Raw genomic sequence first — 17,505 nt, forward strand, 5'->3', positions numbered from 1 at the left:
CAAGCAGGGGGAGTGGGAGAGGAAGAAGCAGCCTCCCAGCAGAGCAGGGAGCCCCAGGCGGTGCTGTGCTCGATCCCAGGACCCTAGGATCATCACCTGAGCCAAAGGCAGATACTTAACGGACTGAGCCACCCAGGTGCCCCATGTTCCCACTTTTTTATTCTCCTCCACTTTCTCCTGTTTCTCCTCCTCCTCTTCGTCTTCCTCCATCTCCCTTTGTCTAGAACTGTCTTCCAGAGCTCTAGCTCTCCACTGATAAATATCAAATAAAGAAGAGCCAGGGCAGATTGAGGGCTCTGTTTCTCCCTTAAAGTGATGTTTTGCATAGTGTCCAATACCGCTAAATGACAGCCGGTGTGCACCCTGCTACTTCCCTCTGACTACAGTTAGGAAAAAAAATATATGTATATACCCAGTGCCCAATAACTTGCTGGACCTGGTGCGAGGAAAAGCTAACTTATACTCTGGTGAAAGATCAGCAATCACGTCATGATCCGTATCCGAAAGACATCAGCATCCTAGTCCCTCAAGGAACAGATTAACTATTCAGTGCTGTCCTTTGGGATGGTAAGCTCCAGAGTCATCACTTCTTATAAACACCTTCCATTCATACAATCCAATTTTTAAGAAGTCCAATTATTTTGATGGTTTTCAATTTTACCCGTTTCTCAAGGATGGGTGAAGAATTCATAGAATTTCGAGAATGATAAAAGTCATGTTTTTAACTGTGTCCCTATGATTTCTTTTTACTTTTTAAAAAAAGATTTCATTTATTTATTTGTCAGAAAGAGAGAATGAGAGAGAGCAGAGGGAGTGGCAGGCAGAGGCAGAGGGAGAAGCAGGCTCCCTGCCAAGCAAGGAGCCCAATGTGGGACTCGAGCCCGGGGCCCTGGGATCATGACCAGAGCCGAAGGCAGACGCCTAACGACTGAGCCACCCAGGTACCCCACAATTCTTATTTTTTTAAATATCCAGTGAATAATGTAGATAATGACAGTTACACGGAGAGATTTAAATAGAATTAACCATATAAAAGCAGAATAAATATTTGAAGCCAAAAGGCTAAAAACATATTTTTCTTACGTATTAGTCTTAATCAGAACCACAATGAGGGGCACCTGGGTGGCTCAGTCGTTAAGCGTCTGCCTTCAGCTCAGGGCATGGTACCGGGGTCCTGGGATCGAGCTCCTCATCCAGCTCCCCGCTCCGCTGGGAGCCTGCTTCTCCCTCTCCCACTCCCCCTGCTTGTGTTCCCTCTCTCGCTGGCTGTCTCTCTCTCTCTGTCAAATAAATAAATAAAATCTTAAAAAAAATAAAAACCACAACGAGATACTGTTTCACACCCAGGAGGATGACTATTATCCACAAAATAGAAAATAAGAGGTGTTGGTAAGGATGTGGAGAAGTTGGAACCCTGTGCATTACTGGTGGGGATGTAAATGGTGTAGTCACTGTGGAAAATGGTATGGCAGTTCCTCAAACACTTAGTCAGAATTACCATATGATCCAGCAATTCCACTTCTGGGTATACAACCCAAAGAACTGAGAGCAGGGACTTGAACAGATATCTGTATACACCTGTTCAGAGCAGCATTATTCACAATAGCTGAAAGATGGAAACAACCCAAATGTCCGCTGATGGATGAATGGGTAAATAAAATGTGGTATATACATACAATAAAATATTATTCAGCCTTAAAAAGGAATGAAATTCTGACACATGCTACAACATGGATGAACCTTGAAGGAATCAAGCTAAGTGAAATAAACCAGACACGAAAAGACAAATATTGAATGATTCCATTTATCTGTGATACCTGGAGTAGTTCAATTTGTAGAAACAGAAATTAGGGGCGCCTGGGTGGCTCAGTCGGTTGGGCGTCTGCCTTCGTCTCGGGTCATGACCCCAGAGTCCCGGGATCAAGCCCCGCATCGGGCTCCTTGCTCAGTGGGGAGTTTGCTTCTCCCTCTGCCCCCCCACTTGCTTGTGCTCGCTCTCTCTCTCACTCTTCAAATAAATAAAATCTTTAAAAAGGAAGGAAGGAAGGAAGGAAGGAAGGAAGGAAGGAAGGAAGGAAGAAAGGGAAAGTAGAATGGTAAGGGCACCTGTTGGTTCAGTCGGTGGGGCATGGAACTCTTGATCTTGGGGTTGTGAGTTCAAGCCCCATGTTGGATGTAGAGATTACTTAAAATCTTCAAAAGAAAGAAAGAAAGAGAAAATAGAACGGTAGTTTCCCAGGGTCTGGGAGAAGTGGTACTGGGGAGCTATTGTTTAATGGGTATGGAGTCTCAGTTTGGGAAGATGAAAAAGTTCTGGAGATGGATGGTGGTGATGGTTGGACAACAATGTGAATGCACTTCATGTCGCCAAACTGCACCCATAAAAATGGTTAAGATGGGGGCGCCTGGGTGGCACAGCAGTTAAACGTCTGCCTTCAGCTCAGGGCGTGATCCCGGCGTTGTGGGATCGATCCCCACATCAGGCTCTTCCACTATGAGCCTGTTTCTTCCTCTCCCACTCCCCCTGCTTGTGTTCCCTCTCTCGCTGGCTGTCTCTATCTCTGTCGAATAAATAAATAAAAAATCTTTTAAAAAAATGGTTAAGATGGTAAATTTGCTTTATCTGTATTTTATGACAAAATAATAATAGTCTTATTTCTTTTAAAAAACATTTTATTTATTTATTTATTTATTTATTTATTTATTTGAGAGAGAAAGTGCACAAGCCAGGGAAGGGGCAGAGGGAGAGGGAGAAGCAGACTCCCCGCTGACCGGGGAGCCTGATGCAGGGCTCAGTCCCAGGACCCTGGGATCATGACCTGAGCTGAAGGCAGACGCTTAACCGACTGAGCCACCCAGGAACCCCTATTAGTCTTAAATCTTGTTGGAATAATGATTCTGTACTGTGGATATTGGAGAGATATCTAGAATAAATAGTTGAAATTAGGAGCTTAAATGTCGGTTCTTGTAGACTTCAAATTCCTTTTTTTCTCGTGGTGGATTAATGAGTCAATAGCGCAGATGCATGATGGTACCTAGGTAACTAACTACCTAAAGAATATTAGTAGAAGGAGTTGAAGCCTTGAATTGGAAACTATTTCCTTCTTACTCTAGCTTTGTGTTTCTTGTTTTTCTTTTCTTTTCTTTTTTTTAAGATTTTATTTATTTATTTGACAGAGAGAGAGACAGCCAGTGAGAGAAGGAACACAGGCAGGGGGACTGGGAGAGGAACAAGCAGGCTCCCAGTGGAGCAGGGAGCCCGATGCGGGGCTCGATCCCAGGACTCCGGGACCACACCCTGAGCCGATGGCAGACGCTTAACGACTGAGCCACCCAGACGCCCCTGTATTTCTTGTTTTTCTAACTTTATATTTCATGTTGAAAGAACTCATAAATCTGAAATGAATAGTGGTTCATAGGTAACTAGTTTACAGGAGATATCTGGAAATAGCTAGTAATGCTCGCTGTCAGGAAGCTAAAAAAGCCATTCTTCTCAAATGTAAACTCTTATTTTCTTTTGGAATAACGAGTTAGTACCATAGATATGTAGGGGGACCTAGATGATTAGTTAACAATAGATAACTAGTGGTAACTAGAATAACTGGTCCAAGCTACAATCATTTCCTGTCTAAAAACCACAATCATTTCATGTCTAAATTCTTTTTTTAAAGTAGGCTCCACACCCAAGGTGGGGCTTGAACTCACGACCCCAGGATCAAGAGTCCGAAGCTCCACCAACTGAGCCAGCCAGGTGCCCCTCATGTCTAAATTCTTTTTTTTTTAATTCCTTGTTCTAAAAATGAGTTAATTGGGGGCACCTGGCTGGCTCAGTCGGAAGAGCATGGGACTCTTGATCTCAGGGTCGTGAGTTTGAGCCCCATGTTGGCTGTAGAGATTTCTAAAAAAAAAAATAATAATAAACTTGAAAAACAATAAAAATGAGTTAATTGTGTAGCATCCAGTGGGATTCTAGGTAAACCAGAAGAAATGAGTTGTGAATATTCAGATTTCTGGGGCGGCGAAAGAAAACTTTATGACCACAAGATGGCAGTAGGATACACAAGATTTATTTGGGTGAGGCTTTGACAGTTTTGTGGGAGGTCAGGGCTTGTGTCTGGAGGCTAAGGCTTGTGGTTGCCACCATTTGGAAGGGGGCTGTGGGGGGGAAGGCAAGTTAACTCCTGGGAGAGAAGGGAATCGGCCGAGAGGGCCTCGCGAGTCTAGGCGATGTTATTTAGCAGCATGTTGGAGAGCGCCTGGGTCAAAATCACCAAAGGGCAGCAGTGGCTTGTGGTCTTTATGGCCCAGGGTTTATTTTATCTGTATGTTAGGCTCAATTTCATGGAGTATGTAAAGCAGCCGGGCTATAAATGGCTAAAAATGTGGTTATGGGGGGGGTGCCTGGTTGGCTTAGTGAGTAGAGCGAGCGACTCTTGATATGAGGGTAGTGAGTTTGAGTCCCACGTTGGGTGTAGAGTTTATTTAAAAATATATGTGGTCATGGTTATTTCAGATACTTTTAAAGCAATTGGATGTATAAAAATTTGAGTTTGGCTCCAGCAGGCTTTCAGGGTAATGGGTCTCAGCCTGAGGTAAAGAAATAAGACAACCTCGGGGTCAATAGACTGAGGTTATTTTTGGCTCATTCGTATAACCTACTCAAAGTCATCAAGCCAGAAAAAAACATCATCTTCTGAACCCAAATTCGTATTTCCTGTTGGAATAAAATATTAGCACTGGAGATAAGTAGTAATGCTTAAGCAATTACTTTACTAGAGTTAACTAGAAGTGACTCAGAAAATTGGCAAATCCAGAAAATTGAAAAATCACTCTTCTCAACACTAGCTTCTTATCTCCTTTGAAGAATGAGTTAATACAAGAGATAGTTAATGGTATCTAAGTAACAAGGTAAGCAGAGATATAAGGTGATCATGACGTTAGACCAGGAAATGGAAAAGAAATGATCTTCACGTGTAAATTCTTCTCCGTTGTCGAATTAGTGAATTAGTCCAATACGGAATTAACCATACCTAGGTACCTATTTTATCAGAGGTATCTAGACGTAACAAGATGCACTGGTATATTGATGGTGTTGAAAGAAAACATTCTTCTCACTTCTAAATTTTCATATCTTTTTAGAATGTGGAAGTAGTACTATAATCAGCTAGATTTATTGTGTTTGGTTTATGTAGAGAATTATATACTATCTGAATGATGAGGTGAAGGCAGGGAGCTGAAAAACAGATACTTCTCAATTTTTTTCTCATTGAAGTGTAATAGTAATATAATTAGTGGTAATTGGGTAGCTGTTTAAAGACAACTGGGGAAACAACCAGAAAAGTAACTGAAATCCGGATGCTGAAAAGCAGGTTCTTCTGAAGTGCAACTTATTTCTTCTTGAAATAAGATATTGGAAAGGTAGGTAAATGGTAAATAAGTCACGAAGGCATGGAATGGTAGATAAAACTTAACTAGAGATAACTAGATATAACTGGAAAACTTCCTGAAGCTCAAATGCTGAAAAACACATACATCTTATCTCTCAAATCTTTTTTTAAAGGCAGAATTAGTTATTGCTAGTAATAATTAGTGGTATATAACTACATCGTGTAAACTATGGCTATCTAGAGATAAGAATAATTAGTTAAGGGGCGCCTGGGTGGCTCAGTCGGTAAGCAGTTGACTCTTGATTTCAGCTCAGATCATGATCTCAGGGTCCCGGGATTGAGCCCCACATCAGGCTCCCTGATCAGCAGGGAGTCTGCTTGTGGATTCTCTCTCTCTACCCCTGCCCCCCGCTCTTGCTCTCTCTCTCTCTTAATAAATAAATAAACAAAATCTTTAAAGAAAAGAATAACTAGTTAAATCTGTGGATATGAAAAACACAACCGTACCAACTACAAATTCTCATCTCTTCCTGGAAAAATGAATTACTTCTGCAGATTCTCATTGTACTTTTGTAAATACTTAATTAGAGACAACCAGAGATAATAAGAATAACTAGTTGAAGGCAGGAAGCTAAAAATCAAGTTCTTTGCAACTCTAAATTTACATGTTAGTGCCCTATATATCTGGTGGTACCTTAATCTTTTGTAACCTCGGGATAAATGATGATATTCGAATAATGAGTCAAAACCAGGACACTGAAGAAAAGTGGTTGAATCCAAGAATTTGATAAGAATTCTTCTCAACACTACCTTCTTATCTAGACTGTGAATCATGAGTTAGTACTACAGATCAGTACTTATACCCAGGAAACTAGTTAATTGGAGAGAGATATGTAAATGAAGCCAACGAGTGAAAACACATTCTTGTTATAACTGACTTCTTTCTCGTTAGCATAATCAGTTAGTTCTATATAACTAGTTGTACCTAGGAACTACCAAACTGGAGACAACTAAAGATAACTAGCGCAGAAGCTAGAAAACACATCCTTTACAACAATTTTAAATCCCTACTTCTTAAAAAAAAAAAAAGAATGTGTACTCTAGATCAAATAGCTATAGTGGTACCTAGGTGGGTGATAAAGTTAACGGGAAATTACCAGAGGATATTTAAAACCAGAAATTGGAGGCACCCGGCTGGTTCAGTGGGTAGAGCATATGATTCTTGATCTCAGGGTCATGCATTGGAGCCCCACGTTGAGGGCAGAGTGTACTTAAAAAAATTAAAATAAATAAATAAAATAAGACCTTGAACATTCATGAGTCACCACTCTAAGCTCTTCTCCTTTGGTATAAGAATGAGTTAGTACTATAGGCAGCTTGTGTACTTATTTTACCAGTTAATTAGAGGTAACTGGATATGATTAGAAAAAGTATTTGAAGCCCGAGAGCTGAAAAACACAGCCTTGTAATACTTTGTTCTAATTCTTTGCTGGAACACTGCCTCAGAACTACAGAGCCTAGAAGCGAGACTATAGAGGTAGCATCCAAAAAACTAGCTCTCTATGGGTAACTGGAGGTAACTAGAATGACTAGAGTAAGCCAGAAAAAAAAAAAGCACTCTTCTCAACTCTAATCATATTTCTTGTTGGCATAATGCGTTAGTACTTTGACAACTCATGACACCTGGGGGATGAGTAAACTACGGTTGTGATAATTAAAATAATTAGTTGAATCCAGCAAGTTGAAAACATGTTCTACTCACCTCTTCTTATTTCTCTTTGGGATAATGAGTTACCTCTACAGATAACCAGGTGATCAAAGGAACTAGTTAACTAGAAATAAGTGGAGATAAGTAGAAAAACTGGTAGAAGCCAATAACCTAAAAAACATTTTATTCAAATTTAAATTCCTATTACCAGTGGAAAAATGAGTGACTAGTATGCTCATCTAGTGGCACCTAGGTCATTAGTTAAATGGAGCTAAGTAAAAATTTATAACCAGAATAAATATTTGGGACCAGGAAGTGAATCAAGACATTATTCTCAAATCCAACGTCTATTTCTTTTGATAATATTGAGTTAGTATTATTGAGAATAGTAGAAACTATTTACTAAGAGGTAGCTAGATATGCTGAGAAGAATAATTGAAGTAGGAAGTTGAAAAACCATTCGTATCACTAGCATGTATTAATTCTTACTATTTTATTTTTTTAAAGAGTTATTTATTTGAGAGAGAGAGAGAACACGAGCCAGGGAGAGGGGCAGAGGGAGAAGCAGAATCCCTGCTGAGCAGGGAGCCCAATGTGGGCCTCGATCCCAGGACTCCAGGATCATGATCTGAGCTGAAGGCAGACAACGCCTGAGCCGCCCAGGTGCCCCTAATTCTGACTATTTTTTGTAAAGATTGATTGATTGATTTGAGAGAGAGAGAGCATGAGCAGGAGGGGCAGAGAGAGGGAGAGTCCCAAGCAGACTCCACAACAAGCAGAGAGCCCACTGGGGCTAGATCTCACCACCCCAAGACCATGACTGAGCAGAAACCAAGAGTCAGGGGCGCCTGGGTGGCTCAGCTGGTTAAGTGTCTGCCTTTGGCTTGGGTCATGGTCCTGGAGTCCCAGGATCAAGTCCCACATCGGGCACCCTGCTCAGCAGGGAGCCTGCTTCTCCCTCTGCCCTTCACCCTGCTCATGTTCTCTCTCGCTCTCTCTCTCTCTCTCAAATAAGTGAATAAATAAAGTGTTTAAAAAAAACAAGAAACCAAGAGTCAGTTGCTCAACCGACTACACCACCCAAGCACCCCAATTCTTACTATTTTATTTATATTTATTTATCCATCAGGTCATTTATTCTTGCTATTACTTATTTATTCTTGCCATTATTTCTTTATTTAGCACTATAAATAGCTATTGTAGCTCGGTAACTAGTTTACTAGGGATAGCTAAAGATACCAGGAAATTTGTTTGAAAAACCATTTCTCACAATCCTGATTCTTATCTCTTATGGTCCTAGATTTAGTGGTACAGATTACCTAGCATTGGGCAACTAGTTAAACTAGAATAACTACAGATGAATAGTTGAAGCTAGAATGTAGAAACCGCAGTACACTCAGCCAAAAATTCTTATTTACCATTGAAATAATACATCAGTTCCTTAATTTTCTAAGACCGGTTAGGGAAAAAGTCTAAGGTAGCTGAATTCTTCAGCCCTCTATTGCAAAAAATTTCTTTACTTCACCATCAAGCTATTCAGCAAGCCATAAGGTTAAAAAGAAATAAAAACCAAGAAGCAAGGATCTAGCTATGAAGCCAAAATAACTCTCTGGAAGACCAGTCTGGCAAGAGGGCAATAAGCACAGTTCGTATGAAACATTACAAAATGCCTTAAGAAGCACATAAAGTTAGAGGCTCCTGGGGGACTCACTCGGTGAAGCATCTGCCTTCAGCTCAGGTCATGATCCCAGGGTTGTAGGATCGAGTCTTGCTTCGGGCTCCCTGCTCAGTGGGGAGCCTGCTTCTCCCTCTGCCTGCTGCTCCCTCTGCTTGTGCTCTCTCTCTCTCTGACAAATAAATAAATGAAATCTTACAAAAAAAAAGGAGTACATAAAGTTAGGTTTGGAACTAAATGCAAATATGAATTGTGCTATGTCTGAGTATGTACTAACCCAGAAAAGAGAGGTGGAATGAGTTATAAAGGGCAGTTTATTTATTTTTTAAAAAGATTTTATTTATTTATTTTTGTGAGAGAGAGAGTGAGAACGAGTGGGGGAGAGGGGCAGAGGGAGAAGCAAACTCCCTGCTGAGCAGGGAGCCTGATGTGGGGCTCAATCCCAGGACCCTGGGATCATGACCTGGGCCGAAGGCAGATGCTTTGCCGACTGAGCCACCCAGGAGCCCCAAAGGGCAGTGTGTTAAAAAATTCTGGTTCAAGGTTGCCTGGGTGGCTTAGTCAGTGAAGCGTCTGATTCTTGAATTTGGCTCAGGTCATGATCTCAGGGTTGTGAGATGGAGCCCATATCTGACTCTAGGCTCAGTGGGGAGTCTGCTTGAACGTCTCTCTCTCCCCCTCTCCCTCTGCCCCTACCCCTGAGTGCAAGCTTCCCCCCCCTTCTCTCTCTCTCTCTCTCAAATAAATAAATAAATCTTAAAAAAAATTTTAACATTCTGGTTCAGCATGGGAAATGTTAAGGTTTCTTTCATTTCAGCACAATACAGTTTTCATTAAAATTGTCCTTACTCAATGAAAGTAGGACCAGATAAAGGACTAGCTGGGTGATAGGGCAGTAGCCAACGAAAGTCACCTTGAAATGAAAACTGGATCACTCAGGAAAAGGGACAGGGCTTCTGTGACCTTCTCCTGAGCCTACACATCTATCTAGATGCTATATTCGGCTCAAAATCGATGGGCTCCGTTACTGATATATATCAGGTGACCCACGAAGCACGCTTGGTATTAAAAGTAGCAATATAAGTGAACCTGTGAAAACAAAGTCCATGAAAGCGGAAGCTCAAAATGTCCTGCTCCTTCTAATCGGCCAGAGTAAAACCATGTCTCCAGGAGAATGAGGCAGAAATTAAAAATGGAAGGAATGTGATTAATCTGGAGGCAATGGAATGTGGTCTTGAGAGAAAATAATAAAACAATTCATAGCACAATTTTAATAAGACTTCCACCTTCCCATTCTGGTTGTAGGGGCGCCTGGGTAGCGCAGTCGTTAAAGCGTCTCCATTCTGGTTGTAAAGAGTACTCCCAGAGGATTCTAACACAGATAGTTTTTTTTTTAATTAGAAATTAGAAAAAATTCTAACACAGATAGTTTTATTTATTTATTTATTTGAGAGAGAGAGAGAGAGCATGTTCACATGTGCACAAGTGGGGGAGGGCAGATGGAGAAGGGCAAGCGGACTCCAAGCTGAGCAGGGAGCCCGATGTGGGGCTTGATCCCAGGACCTGGAGATCATGACCTGAGCCCAAGTCAGACGCTTCACTGACTGAGCCACCCAGGTGCCCCCTCAACAGAGAAAGTTTTGATTCGATACCTTGAAATGTGGTGTTGCTCGAAGATTGAAGGGACTGTAAGTTTAACCCTAGACCCCCGCTGCTTAAGTAAGACTTGGAAGGAAGAAATAAATATTGAGTATTTGACTTTTAGAGTCTGGAGTATGTTACAATAATTAATATTCTCTTTGTGTTCCATTTCTAAAGCTTATAATTTGTTCAATTTATATTATCTCAGAATATGTACAAAAATGTCTTAAGCAGCAGGACCGAGTGAAAATATAAACCACATTCTTATACCTTCTTTATGGAAAGAGTGAGAAAACAGTGCTTTTAAGCTTCGGCAAGTTTACACTTTGTGTATTCCGCCAAAGCCGAGGGAAAACCATTTGATTTCCATATCTTGAGCAGCCAGGGTTACTCCATTTTAACATAATCTTCCCAAATGCTGCCAAGAACATAGGTACCTTAGAACAACCAGGAAGATCATACCACATGGTGCATTTTTTTACACCTGGACAAAAAGAGAGCATTTTAACTTCTTTCTCTGAAATCCTACCTTCTCTCCTTTCCTGATGACTCCTCTGCATAGCTTTGTTTCTTCTCCACTCCACTGCACTGAATGAATCCAGCTTTGCTGTGAGTAAGCTGGCCTGAAAGTTATTCAGAACAGCCCTTCTCCGATCCAAGCAACTCCTCTGGCTCGAGGAGGAAAGATTATAATGAGGGCAACGTCACCCAAATGATCCCTGGTGTGCACGGTGGGTACAGTGGCAGGTCGGGGATGTTAGTCAATTTAGGAGAGGATAAATTCTCTCAAAGCACCATAGCACCCAGCAGCCTGGGGCGCCTGGGGGGCTCAGTTGGTGAAGTGTCCGCCTTTGGCTCAGGTGATGATCCCAGGGTCCCGGGATCGAGTCCCGCATGGGGCTCCCTGCTCAGCGGGGAGTCTACTTCTCCCTCTGCCTCTGCCCCCCCCCCCCGCTTGTGCGCACGCGCGTGCTCTCTCTCTCTGACAAGTAAATAAATAAAATCTTTTTTTAAAACCCACCATAACCCTATTAAGTGTTCATTTCTCTTCCTATTCTTTGTATTGTCTCAGTCTGTTTTTTTTTTAAGAGTTTTTATTTATTTATTCAACAGAGAGACAGCCAGTGAGAGAGGGAACACAAGCAGGGGGAGTGGGAGAGGAAGGAGCAGGCTCCCAGCAGAGGAGCCTGATGTGGGGCTCAATCCCACAACGCCGGGATCACGCCCTGAGCCAAAGGCAGATGCCCAACCGCTGTGCCACCCAGGCGTCCCCTCAGTCTGTTCTTCTTTTTCAAGGTTTTATTTATTTATTTGACAGAGAGAGCGCGCACAAGCAGGAGCAGTGGCAGAGGCAGAGGGAGAAGCGGACTCCCCACTGAGCAGGGAGCTGGACTCGGGCTGATCCCCAGACCCTGAGATCACAACCCGTGCCAAACGCAGACACTTAACGACTGAGCCTCCCAGGCGCCCCTGTCTCAGTCGGTTCTGGAACTTTCCTTCTGTAGAATATTACTTTGAAGTTGCCAAAACACCGGCTTCCTATTATACTACCTAAAATGTAGGCTATCCCCCACACCGGACTCCAGTACTTCATGGCAGGGCTCCTTGGCTCAAACTCTCTTATATTGCCCCCGTCCCCCAAGATGTAATATCGCAGAGGCTCTATACACACCTGTTCATTTATCCAGTGTCACCGCAGCATGGCAGTTTAGAGCAGGGACTTGACGTCAGGCAGACATGAGGTGAAGGTTGAGCTCTGCCACTTGTAGGCACAGGGACTCGGTCAAATCACTTACCCTCCCTAACACTCAGTTTTGTCATCTGTAGGCTGGGAATAATTACAGTAACATAGATAAGACGTTTAAAGAACAAGACATGTTGTCCTGTCCTCACTTCTCTGTCCCAGGATGAGATGTAACATGGGCCAAATCATAATTCCTACCAAAATAAGCTACATACAGAAAGCTTATAAGATTATCTTAAGCTATTTTGTCCAGGTATCAGCTTTAAAATGGAAGCGGACTATAATTTAAAAACCAGGATTAATGATATCTAGTACCTTCAAGATCTGCCACATGCCACATGGATTAGGTATTTTATTTATTTCAACTACTCAAAATCATAGATTTAGAATACATGACCAGGGAAGCGAAAAGCTTGAGTACACGAAGAATAATTCTGTTACAACTGCGGTGCTGTAGGGGGCACTGTGTGATTTGGTTTCACAACACACACCTTTAAAACAGGAATCCTGGGGCACCTGGCTGCCTAAGTCCAAAGAGCATACAACTCTTGATCTCCAGGTTGGGAGCTTGAGCCCCACGTTGGGTGTAGAATTAAAAAAATATATATATGAGTACTGGCATGTTCTAAAATAATTTATTTCTGCCAAGATCTGGGTTTCAAGATACTATTTCTTGTTAAGGAATCAGAGTTCCTTGGTAAAATGGCTGATCTTAGGTCTGGAGCAGGAAAAGTAAAAGAGCTGCTCAGGAAATCTTTGCTCCAGAAAACAAGTACATGCTCAAAGACCAATAAGGCCACGCCAGAAGGGATCACGTGTAGTTTAAAGGAACTTTTATTAGCAAATGTGGGAGGCAACTTGACCATCAAAGAGAATAATCAAAATAAAGAATCAAAAATAATGGGGGCACCTGGGTGGCTCAGTCGGTTAAGCCTCCAACTCTTGATTTTGGCTCAGGTCATGATCTCCGGGTCGTAAGATGGAGCCCGGTGTTGGACTCCATGCTGAACATGCAGTTTGCTTGAGACTCTCTTTCCCTCTCCCTCTGCCCCTTCTCTCACTTGCACTCTCTCTCTCAATAAATAAATAAAAATTTAAAGTCTTAAAAAAAGAATAAAAAATAATGAAAATATAATCCACTGGCTTATAAAACACACGAGTCCATAATTAGAGAGAAAGGGAAAGACAAGACTGAGGGTCAGAAGGAAGAAGAGAGAGAGGTGAGAGGGCCAGGGATAAAAAAGAAAGATTTCTTTTTAAAAGAATACCAGCTCAGCAGCGCCTGGTTTGCTGTCATTTGAGCATCCAACTCTTGGTTTGGCTCAGGTCGTGATCTCAAGGTTGTGAGATCCAGCCCCACATCGGGCTCTGTGCTCAGTGCAGAGTCTGCTTGAGATTCTCTCTCCCTCTCCCTCTGCCCCTCCTTTATTTGAGAGACAGAGAGAGAGAGAGTGAGTGGTGGGGAGGGGCAGAGGGAGAGGGAGAGGGAGAGGGAGAAGCAGACTCCCTGCCGAGCAGGAAGCCTGATGCGGGGCTCAGTCCCAGGACCCAGAGATCACGACCAGAGCCGAAGGCAGATGCTTGCCCACCTGAGCCACCCAGGTGACCCATAAATAAATAAATCTTAAAATAATAATGAAAAAATAAAAGAATACCAGCTCAGATGGTGACTGCACTTATCATGGTGAGCACTGCATAATGTATAGAATTGTGGAATCACTATGTTGTACACCTGAAACTAATATAGCATTGTGTGTCAACTATGCTTAATTTCTTTAAAAAATGGATACCCTGGGAAAAAATTACATTATCGTTAATAAATTCTAGCTAGGCATTGTTGACTGTCACAGTCTCTAATCTTCAAAAAATAAAAAATATAAAAATGTAAGAAACTGCCAGCTTAAAAAGGAGGAAAACAACATTAACATTTATGAAGTAGTCTTGTCAAAACAAACTTTTCTAAAATTTTATTTATTTATTTGACACAGAGAGAGAGCACAGATGCAGGGGGAACAGCAGAGGGAGAGGGAGAGGGAGAAGCAGGCTCCCCGCTGAGCGAGGAGCCCTATGTGGGGCTTGATCCCAGGACCCTGGATCATGACCTGAGCCTAAGGCAGACGCTCAACCAATGGGGCCACCCAGGAGCCCTTCCTGTCAAAATTTTTAACCTGAACTGATTCAGTTATGTTGATAGATCTACCCTGCAGTTGATGGGAAATACAGGAAATATGGGAACAAATTTAATGACACCATAATAAAACAGAGTAATCCAGGAGGTGGGACAATCTACAAGACAACTTTTTTTTTTAAGATTTATTTATTCATTTGACAGGGAGAGCAAGAGAGCGCAAGAAGGGGGAGCAGCAGAGGGCAGAGGGAGAAGCAGACTCCACACTGAGCAAGGAGCCCGACACGGGACTCCATCCCAGGACCCCGCGATCATGACCTGAGCCAAAGGCAGACGCCTAACCATCTGAGCCACCCAGGTGCCCCAAAACAACTTTTTAAAAAGCCAATGTCATAAGAAAGGTGGGAAATAGATGTATCATAGATTAAAAGAACCTGAAGAGATGTAATATCTAAATACAACATAAATGTAATGCATGACCTACTTATTCTAAAAAGAGCTATAAAAGACATTTGGGACAATTGGGGAAATTTGAATATAGATTAGGTGTATGATGCTATTATGACATTATTAATTGTTTTAGATGCAGCAATAGCATTGTGGTTATGAAGGAACATTTCCTTTTTAAAGGAGATGTCTGATGGAAATATTTAGAGTTACAATTGTCATGACAATTAACTTATTTTCACAAGGTTTAGGAGACAGAGAGACAGAAAACAAATACGACATTTAATTAAAAAAATATATATAGGTGAAGGATGTGCCAGGGTCATAATCCTAGTATTCCTTCATTTTTCCTGAGTATTTTTTTTAAAGATTTTATTTATTCATTTGACAGAGAGAGAGACAGCTAGCGAGAGAGGGAACACAGGCAGGGGGAGTGGGAGAGGAAGAAGCAGGCTCCCAGCTGAGGACCCTGATGCGGGGCTCGATCCCAGGACTCTGGGATCACGCCCTGAGCCGAAGCAGATGCTTAACAACTGAGCCACCCAGGCGCCCCTTTCCTGAGTATTTGAAATGATTTGACAATAAAAATAAATGAGGAAAAGAAAGGATATAAAAATAAGTATTTCCAGACATGGTATACGGTCCCATCATAAAATTCATTTTCAAGAAAATTATATAAAATGTCGCTAATACTTGTAATACATTTAAGGGGATTTCTAAATAAATTTGAGGACTTAGTTAAGCACCAGATTTATGTTCTGCAAATTATAACCCCAACAAAGTTACTCTTGTGCCTGGGGAAGTCGGTAGACTATACTGGTTAAAACAGGTAGAGGCAGGATCACTAAAAAGCTTCTAAGGGTTTGCTCTTGACAGAGAACCCAAGCAAATCCAGCAGAAATATTGCATATAGCTAGTACCTGTCATCTCACATGATTATACCCATCAAATTTCTGGAGGGAAGGATAGAAATGAAAAACATCAGGACTATAAAACCAAAGAGAAACTCACTTCTCCAAAGAGATCCAGTACAACCATTACCTAATCTTACCTTTTCCCGTGCAGGGTTGAGATAGACAGGAAGCATGATAAATACCTTTTATTTCATGCTTAATATTTACTGTGGCTAGTAAAACAAAATACTTATTAGCAAGTGTTCCTCAGCTAAATAATTAGCAAACCTTCTTTTTTTTTTTTTAAGACTGATTTATTTATTTGAGAGACACAGAGAGAGAACAGAGGGAGAGTGAGAGGGAGAAGCAGACTCCCCATGAACAGAGAGCCCCATGCAGGCCTCGATCCCAGGACCTCCGGATCAAGACCTGAGCGGAAGGCAGGCACTTGACTGACATAAGTAATTAGCAAACCTTCCGATAAGCAATAGGTACAAAGCAAACATGGATGCTGAAAGTGGAATGTAGTAGTTACATGTTCATGCTAACATTGAAAATTGCTTATATTTGAGATGTGCAATTTAAAATGGTAAATGATTTTTTTTTAAATCCCAATCAACACCTGGCGGCAAGCCCTGCACTCTATCACAAGGTCTGAAGCATGTCATGAAATGATTAAATATAATGAGAATTTCCTCCGTTAGGCAATTATCACTAGGTTCAATTCAGTCACAAACACAAGGGGCAATAAAATTTAAAGCAAACATCGTTCTGTCTCTATTGAAAATGTTAAGATTCTTCTTTTATGCACCAAAAGATTTACCTACTCAGGTTAGTAGAAAAGTGTCTACATTTCCAGAGCCCCACATCAGGGGTGCTGTATCCCAGGATAAGCAGGTCTGAGAACAAAATTAGAAGTGTGTGTGTGTGTGTGTGTGTATACACTTGTGCACGCAGTTTGGTTTTGTAAGCCATTTGACTTTGAATGGGTGTGATGTTCAGAACAAGCAATGTGAAATTAACAGTTATGAAAGCACTTTGAAAAGTGAAGTCCTCACACACTTTGGGTACAAAAATTTTATTTAGTGTCGGGGCGCCTGGGTGGCTCAGTCATTAAGCGTCTGCCTTCGGCTCAGGGCGTGATCCCGGAGTTCTGGGATCGAGCCCCACATCAGGCTCCTCCACTGGGAGCCTGCTTCTTCCTCTCCCACTCCCCCTGCCTGTGTTCCCTCTCTCGCTGGCTGTCTCTATCTCTGTCAAATAAATAAATAAAATCTTTAAAAAAAAAAAAAAGACTACATATGTTAGCGGACTGGAGAGAGAAACTTCCCTCGCTGGCTCTGAGAAAGTAAGCTACAATGATGTGAGATTGCCTATGGTGAGGGCCCCACAGCAAGGAATTTCAGGCAGCTTCTAGAAGCTGAGAGTGGCCTTTGGCAGATAGGCAGCTAACAAATAGGGACGTTAGTCCTAAAACCACAAGGAAATGAATTCTGCCAACAACTCAAATGAGTTTGGGAGTAGATGCTTCCTTAGTCAAGACTCCAGATAAAAACATGGCCTGACTGACACCTTGATGACAGGCTGTGAGACCCTGAATAGGGGACCTAGCAAAGCTATGCCCATACTCCTGACACAAAGAAACTATGATATAATAAATTTCAGTTGGTTTAAGCAGCTACGTTTCTGGTAATTTGCTAACATGGAAATAGAAACTTGTTAACATGGCAATAGAAAACTAACACACACGGGCGCCTGCATGGCTCAGTCGTTAAGCATCTGCCTTCAGCTCAGGGCGTGATCCCAGGGTCTTGGGATCCAGCCCCGCATCGGGCTCCCTGATTCGTTGGAAGCCTGCTTCCTCCTCTCCCACTCGCCCTGC

At 42.0% G+C, this 17,505-nt stretch overlaps 1 protein-coding gene across 2 annotated transcripts in view; it reads right to left on the reverse strand.

Moving 5' to 3' along the window:
• The window catches only part of LOC125281827 (NF-kappa-B-activating protein-like), a 215,375-nt gene that overhangs the window by 35,114 nt on the left and 162,756 nt on the right, over positions 1-17,505 (reverse strand). The window lies entirely within an intron of this gene.

This window comes from Ursus arctos, unplaced genomic scaffold (assembly GCF_023065955.2).
Source record: "Ursus arctos isolate Adak ecotype North America unplaced genomic scaffold, UrsArc2.0 scaffold_61, whole genome shotgun sequence".
Classification (NCBI taxonomy): domain Eukaryota; kingdom Metazoa; phylum Chordata; class Mammalia; order Carnivora; family Ursidae; genus Ursus; species Ursus arctos.